Source organism: Sinocyclocheilus anshuiensis, unplaced genomic scaffold (assembly GCF_001515605.1).
Source record: "Sinocyclocheilus anshuiensis isolate Anshui unplaced genomic scaffold, SAMN03320099.WGS_v1.1 scaffold335, whole genome shotgun sequence".
NCBI lineage: Eukaryota > Metazoa > Chordata > Actinopteri > Cypriniformes > Cyprinidae > Sinocyclocheilus > Sinocyclocheilus anshuiensis.
Genome location: NW_015548239.1, coordinates 1,978,995 through 1,987,674, shown reverse-complemented (window position 1 = coordinate 1,987,674; position 8,680 = coordinate 1,978,995). Strand labels below are relative to the sequence as shown.

At 35.4% G+C, this 8,680-nt stretch overlaps 1 pseudogene; it reads left to right on the top strand.

Annotated features, from left to right (window-relative positions):
• The window catches only part of LOC107654894 (COMM domain-containing protein 9-like), a 5,204-nt pseudogene extending 2,675 nt beyond the window's left edge, over nucleotides 1-2,529 (top strand).
• Nucleotides 2,530-8,680: the final 6,151 nt, after the last annotated feature.

Below are 8,680 nucleotides of genomic sequence, written 5' to 3'. Positions count from 1 at the left end.
CACATTCAAATAAAGATTTTAAAATGCAGGCTAAGTGTCACTAATTAAACAAGTATATGTTCAGCTAATTGTCAGCCTCTTACATGTGTGCTTCTCCTAATTAGTGAATATGCATATAAACAGCCTTTTAATAAACAGAGTAGAATAATCATGGCTGATAGTAAGACATGCAAACGTAAAAGAAAACCAAACTGGACACAAGCACAGCTGTTACTTCTTGCCCAACTGGTTAATGAAAACAAGGAAAATTTGGAGTTGGGATAACCTTCAAAATCGAAGGTGATACCTTTATAAAAGCTCATTATCGTCAAATATTTCTAAAATGGTTACGTTCCAAGGCAGATTGCCAGCAACAGCCATTTTAGGAATAGTTTGTGGTTTGGTCTTAGTGACTTAGGAGTCCTCTTCACTACTCCTAACGTTTCACTAAAATGCTTTGTGAAATACTTTTAGATCAAAAATTTAGGACTGACACACCCATTATTTTAAAGATTTTCTCCTAAATCGGCGAGTTATGATCTACTTTTAGCCATGTTTTGTGAATACGGGCCCTGATAGACATCTTTAAGATGTCACTTTTACATGCATTCTAAATCAAAAAACATCTTAAAGACGACATCTAAACACCTATTTGACATCTGATAGGAAACATCTCAGAGACGTATTGCAGATGATCAAACACTATTAAAAAAAATACATCTTGCAGATGTAGGCCTAAATGCAGACGTCAAATAGACATCTCCGTGATGTGCTATCGGGGCTGCTCATAAATGTGACCTAATTCAAAGGTATATTTTGGTTACAAATGTTACCAGTGGGATTGAATGGATTAATGTTCATTATAATATTTCCTTTATTTTTATTCATTTACAGTTGCTGACAGCTTTTCACATGCTCTCGCATCATGTGTACCAGAATTTAACCTCTCCAGAACAGATCCTGTCACTTTTCCCAGAATCATTCCACTCAAACCTGAAAAATCTGATCACCAAAATTCTTTTGAAAAACAGGTGGATATATCTTTCAGACCCTTACATAAATCTACTTAAGTAATTTACCCTGCTGACTAGTATGTAACCTGTTTTTGGTGTGAATATTTTCAGTGTCACATGGAGAAATGAAGCTTTGTCCAGTCAAAGTGAGTGTGAAATAGTTGAAATAGCCAAAGCTGGTTGATTTGGAGTGGCGAGTGGACATGAAAACTGCTTCCGACTCATTGAGTCGTATGGCTGTGCCAACTTTGCAAATGAAAGTAAGCTACAGGCATAATCAATGCTATAATTTATATTTAGGCTCATCAGGGCCCGTATTCACAAAATCTTTTATCTTACCACTAAGAGTTCTCCTAAATAGCAGTAAAAGTTTTTAGCTAAGAGTTTTCTCTTAAACCTATTCACAAAGCTGCTGAGACAAACTTTTACTAAGGAATAGAGAGAAGTCTTAAGCTAAGAGTAAGGGCGGGGTTGACCTCGTTGCTATGGATGATGTCAGCATACTTACTAACTATGCACACAGTGATTGGCTGATAGTCTCTGTCAGAGATTTATTCATAGAAATATTGTAGAGTGCAATATTATATTGCCATATTCAAATAAAGGTTTAAAAATGCAGGCAATTTTTTTGAAAAAATTGAATTTTTGTTAATTAAACAAGTATATGTTCAGCTAATTGTCAGCCTCTTACATATGTGCTTCTCAAAAACAATTAGCGGATATGCCTATAAACAGCCTTTTAATTAACAGAGTAGAATAATCATGGCTGATAGTAAGACATGCAAACGTAAAAAAAATCCAAACAAACTGGGTGCAAGACCAGCTGTTACTTCTTGCCCAACTGGTTAATGAAAACAAGGATATAATCAAAGGAAAATTTAGAATTCGGATAACCTCCAAAACCAAAGGTGATACCTTTTTAAAAGGTCATTATCATCAAATGTTTCTAAAATATTTACTTCAGAAGCAGATTGCCGGCAACAGCCATTTTAGGATAGATTGTGACTTGGTCTTAGTCCTCTTCACTACTCCTAACGTTTCACAGATTTAGGAGCTAGTTTTAGTACTAAAACGCTTTGAGAAATACTCTTAGAGCAAAAATTTAGGAGTCCTAAATTTAGGATTGACACGCCCATTATTTTTACGATTTTCGCTTAAATCGGCCTAAGATGTTTTGTGAATACGTGCCCAGATATCTAATTAAAGATATTTATCTGTAATAAGAATGCAACATTGTTTTAAGACCTAATTTTGATTGATGTAATCATTTTTATTCAAGATTTAACATAATGTTTTTAATTATCTTTCAAAAGACCTCTCACAACTCTGTGTATGTGTTTCTGTGTAGCTCCAGGACACTCCTTGCATTAGTGGCGGTCCAAGTGAGTCCACAGTTACAATGGAGCTGAGTAAAGAGACACTGGACACCATGATAGATGGTTTGGGTCGAATCAGGGACCAGCTGAGTGCAGTGGTAAGGAAGTAGAGCTGAATAAAAGATCTTGCCCCCACACCTGTCTGTGGACATTCAGACTGATGGGCATTGAAAGGTTGATCAAAATGTAAAAACAAAACAAAACAATGGACATTAAAAGAAAAAGAATTGCATAGTAGGTTAATTGATTTATTTTGTAAAATGGAGTTTGTTCTTGTTTTGATTTGCGGTTTGTTTTCTGTTTATTAAACTTTGTTATATAAAAGTTGTCCCTGACTGATAAATTTTTTCCATTGCTACATTGTTTCAAACTACTTTTTATGGTCATGGAAAATTTTTACAGCAATAAACTGAACAAAATGCTAATCATGTTTGTGCGTTTATTTGTGCCAATAAATATGCTGTTAGCTTGAGTGGGTTTGCGTACATGTGAAAGGTTGGGCCTGTTTTTAGCATGTTTACCACTGAGGTAAATTAAATGCTGTTTCTATTACATGTGAGATTTGCTCTACTAAATGGAAAGTCATTTTCGATGTTATCTGTTCATTTTCTGCATGGCCATGAGAGGCACTGTAAACATTTAAAACCTTTCCTGAAAGTGAGAAATATGGGAAAATATTACAAAACCATTTACAATATATTTTGTCAAATGAAGAATAGGCTAGACTAGGCTGGATTCCTTAACTGCAATGTAAAAAAAAATAATAAAAATTGCAAAAGAGGGAAAAAACAGATGGAGGAAAGTACTAAGACACTTAAAAAAATTACCTTGTGATAATATTAATATTGCATGTCAAGAGCTCCATATCTATCATATCTATATTTAGAACGTCTGTAAATAGCAGGAGGTTTAATTTTGACAGGCGGGTAACCTACACACTGATCTACACACCGTGACACAACTCAAGTCTGCAGAGATGCCGTTTCTCCTTTTGCGCAAAGCTGAACCAATTTCACTTCCCAACAACCCAGGTGTGTATGAATGAGAATTCAGTGTTCTGGTTGGTTGAGAAAAGATGACATCATAAAGAGTAAAAAACGGACTGTGTGGCAACTTTTATTTAGTGTGCAACAATCTGCTTGGACAAACAAACACTCCCCATTCTGTCATGAGAAAATTTTTGTGAACGTACTATGAACCTTCCAGCAAGTCTGATTTGCATTAGTGAAATCACATTTGGTTTTAGCCAGTCAGCAGGTTGTGAGAAGCTTTCAGTGCATCACTTGCCTATTTAGGTATTCAAGAGATAAGAAACCAGTGCAGTGTACTACATTTTACTTACATGCAGCCCATTTTACTGATCTTCCCTTTTCTTGTTTTAATAGCAAAGACAGCTGCTGTTATAAAGCAGAGAGTTGTTGGAGATCCAGACGTTTGGAGGCAGACCTTCCTAAACTGGACAGTCCTACAGCAAGAGCTTCAGTGCAGCCAGCAGCGTGGACAGAAGAGAAAAAGAGAGAGGATGAGGAGGACAGTTTGCACACACCGTCCTTCAGAGTGAGCTGCCGCTGTAGTGGAGTCATTGCCCACTCTTATACCTCTCAGGTGTTTATTTTTTTTTATATACAATTTTTAATTGCTCTGTGTAATTTTTTATTTTTAAGTGTTCTGTATAATGCAGTCTAATTTAAACCTTGTAATAAACAGACACTTGAGGATAAAAAATGTTAATGATTAATTAAGCTAATGTTTACATTTTTAAATGCAAATTGTTATGTAATATCAATGTCAATATTGCAATATCAATTGTAACTAAAATGTCTCTAATTGTAAAAAATGCTAAAAATAATCATTTTAATTGGTGGTGTCAAATTTGGACACCACTATATTTTGATAAAAAATATATATGCATTTATAAACCTGACTTGTGTTTCTGTGTGTATGTTTAGAGACTGAGTCGTATCATTGGGATGGCCATCAAAGAAGATCTTGGGTGGAAGGTGGACCTAAGAGAGCCTGTTCTTGAGGTATGCACACTCAAATAATAAAATAAAAAAAGACAATAAATGCATAAACACACACTGAACCACAGGCATTCAAATGTTTATGCATAAATGCATGCAAACAAATACTACATATGCACTAATATGTTTACAATTACAATGAGATGACCATTGCATTGTACACTCTAATGGTAGTGGTGCTATATAGCACCTCATCAACTCCAAAGAACCGCTGAAGAACCTTTTTTTTTTAGAGTGTAGGCATCCCTCTCTTGAAGTAAGTATCTCTCCATATAACATTTGAAAGTCTATCAATTTCAGATCTAATGCAGTGTGTGTGGAATCTTCAGGCATCCTCTGGCCAGTCGAACTTATATGAAACACAATGGGTTACGTTCTACGATAGCCTGGGCCATGAGCTCTCTTTGTCCTAAAAAGGTGAGGTCTAGAATAGCTTTTAAAGAGGCAAATGCACGCACACACACACACAGTAGAATCAATAAATCAGCAGCATTAAAACAGCATCTCTAGTTCCTTGGAGTGAGGGGTGGGAAAAGTATTCGTACCTGACAAGTCCTTATCTTGACAACTAGAAAGAAAATGTCACATCAAGCGGATTAAGACTATACATATTACCATTCAAAGGTTCAAAACCCTTTTGCTGCTCTAATTTTAATAGGTTATTATACATGTTTTATTTAATAAAATGTATGATATTTGGTATTATACATAATATAATTTCACATTAATAAAAATTAATCAAACTTACTTTATTACTATTAAATTAGCTGCAAAAAAACAACAACTTCTCTCTCTCCACAGCTGAATGATTGTGTGATTTTAGACCCAGTGTGTGGAGTTGGTGCTGTGCTGTTGGAAGCAGCTCAGGAGTATTCAGTAAGTAAACACACATCACACACTCTAAACTCCACATGCAACTTTTCACACACAGCATTCACATCTGACTAACTGTATACATTGTGTGTGGGTTCAGAATGCTGAATTTCTAGGCATGGATTTAGACTTGTCACAGTTGCAGAAAGCTGCAGAGAACGTGAAAGCATCTGGAATGGAAGGAAGAGTGCAGCTACTTCAGTCTTCTGCCATGGGTTTGGACAAACTCTCTCCTCTTTCATCATCTCTGACCCTGTTTAGCCAACTTTAAATTTGTCAAGGGTGATCTGTGTCAAGGGTGTAGTTTTGGTTTGAACATTGGGTGGGTGGGGGTGTTGAAGTGTGAACTGCTTTAGTGGAGTCCCGGGTCATGTGCCCTCATAAGGTTTGTTTGGTTGCTTATGTGTATTTTTGTAAAACTTTATTTTTTTTGTGCTGTCATCCACACATGCAAAGTTTGTTGATAACATAACTGCAATAAAGTATTTTGCAATTTTCGCATTTGGCTCCCAAACTCTGGAATAGCCTTCCTGATATTGTCATTTTGCATTATTGACACTATTTTCCTAATTAATGCTGTTCAGTTGCTTTGACACAATCTGTATTGTTAAAAGCGCTATATAAATAAAGGTGACTTGACTTGACTTAATAGCCTAGTTAACAATTACTTGTTTACATAGGATATATAATGTTTAGGCACTCATAGGCTATAGTTTGACAGAATGTTCTAATTTCTAACATTTTATTATATTGATATTGTTTATTTCTTACTCCTTAACAGTTCATCAGGCTCTTAATGATTTAATCTATGCCATCTCTGAATATCTGAAGGCCAGGTTTTTCCATCACTCATCATTAGAACCCATTTTACACGGCTCTCGATTCTGACTTGTACTTGCTCTTATGAAAATGTACCATAGTTCTTAACTGTAGCATTTGTTATAATAAGGCTAGCCTATTAATCATTACCAGGCCAATAATTACTTTTTTTTATTAAAATATATAGCATTTGTTATGAAAAAACAACAGCCTGCACATTTAGAAACAATAGCTGCCTACAACATGCCACAGTTGTAATATAAATCTATAGGGAAAAATCTATTCCCTTAACAGATTATCTATTAAAATTTCTAAAACAAGTTCTAAAACTAAATTTGCTACAATAAATAAGCCTACAATAAATTGTACCTGCTAGTTTTGGTTATTGGGGGTTACCTCTCCCCAATGAAAACATTTTGTGATAAAGTCAGAAATTTGTGTGACCATATTGTTAATGTACCTTAAAGGAAAAGCACATCCAAAATGAAAATTTACTCAAGTTTCTTTCTTCATCGGAACAGATTTGGAGAAATTTAGCATTACATCACTTGCTCACTGATGCATCCTCTGCAGTGAATGGGTGCCGTCAGAATGAGAGTACAAGCAGCTGATAGAAACCTCACAATAATCCACAGTAATTCACACAACTCTAGCCCATCAGTGTATGTCTTGTGAAGTGAAAAGCTGTGCGTTTGTAAGAAACAAATCCATCATTAAGGTGTATTAATTTTAACCCGTCGCTTCTGGCCAAAACACCAGTCCATAATCCTCAGTAATGCTTCCTCCAATGAAAATACATCCTCTGGTGTCCTCTCACATCAAAATCCACCGGCATATTTGTTTAGAACTATTCTAGATTGTTTTCACTTTTAAACGGCGCTTTGCGGATCTGTATATTTCTCCTGATTCAGACAATATGACCTTATCACTGGAGAAAGCAATGTTATTGGATAGAGGACTGGTGTTTTAGCCAGAAGCACCGGTTTGAAGTTAAAAACATCTTAATGATGAATTTGTTTATTACAAACATGCAGTTTTTCACTTCAAAAGACATTAAATGATGGACTGGAGTCATGTTGTGGATTATTGTGATGTTTTATCAGTTGTTTGGACTCTCAATCTGACGGCACCCATTCACTGCAGAGCATCTATTGGTGAGCAAGTGATGTAATGCTAAATTTCTCCAAGTCTGTTCTGATAAAGAAACAACTTCATCTACATCTTGAGTGGCCTGAGGGTGAGTAAATTTTCAGCATTTTTGGGACACCAATGTGTGCATGTAACACACAGTAAATGAATTAAAAGAGCCTTGTCTCCTTCATTAATATACTTTTTTTTCTGTTCCTCAGAGATCCCTCTTGCAGATGGGACAGTTGATGCTGTGCTGTGTGAAATTCAGCTGCAGCTATGACATGCCAACTGTCCTGCCATGCTTACTGAGAGAGATGGTGAGATGTGTTATATGAGCATATGTTTATAATTTCTCTACAAATATCTGTGCTTTTGGGCTGTAGCTGTATAGTCAATGTGTTTTTCTTTCTTCAGGGTACTTCGGGTTGGTGGACAATGACATCTTGTTCTGTTACTGAGTTTGCAGCTTTCTGCACAGCTTAAGAAGACAATTTGCACACAAGAACACAGCCAAAATGTAAATTCCTTAGACACAAATAATGTTCACACTGACCTCTCAAACACACACAAAGAAAGCACAGACACACAAAAACCTTTAATGTTTCATAAATCAAGCTCTGAAACATCAAATCAAATACACCATTATTAATCAGCTCATTACAAACACAGAGGACACACAGGGTTAGTCTGGGCAGCACAGACGCGTTTATACACACATACACCAAAATACAAAATACAAACACACTGAAATAAGCTCACTCTGATGTGCTTATGTGGACAATCAGAGAATTTACAACAAATGAGCAAGATGCTAATAAAATCTATTCAAAAGATCCTTATATTGTCTTTCATTAAAAATAAGTTGTTTATTACTAAAAAATTGAAGTCTTTTTTTTTTTGAGGAGGTTATGATGATGATGAAGATGATGAACAAAAATGTTATTCCCTCAGAATTAACAGTGCCCTTTTAAACACCTTCATTGCAGCTTTTATGCATAATTCTTGTGGTACATTGTTTGCCTCTTTCACAATGCGTTATTTAAAAAGTGTGTTTTTCATTATTGTTTAATATTTCACAAGTTTATATTTCATCTTTGTTTCTTGTATTTGCCATGTAATTTCTAATATTGTAACATAATCAATAGTAATTAGACTTTATAAACAGTGTTATTTTATCATTATTTATATACTATTGTAGTATTGATTATTATTGTAAATTATCGCTGTCGCTTCTATATTTTATATGTAACTTTAGTTTAAAAGGGACATAACACACACAGTTTCACCCAATCTCATGTTGATCTTGAGTACCTATAGAGTAGTATAGCATCGTTCATCATAGCTCCAAAGAGTCTTTAGTTTTATCATATTTATAAAAGAAAAATACAGCTTTCCGATTCTCTCCGAAAACAGCCGAGCTCCTGGAGGCGCGCCGTGGGCGGAGCTAAAGAGTGATGAGCACTTG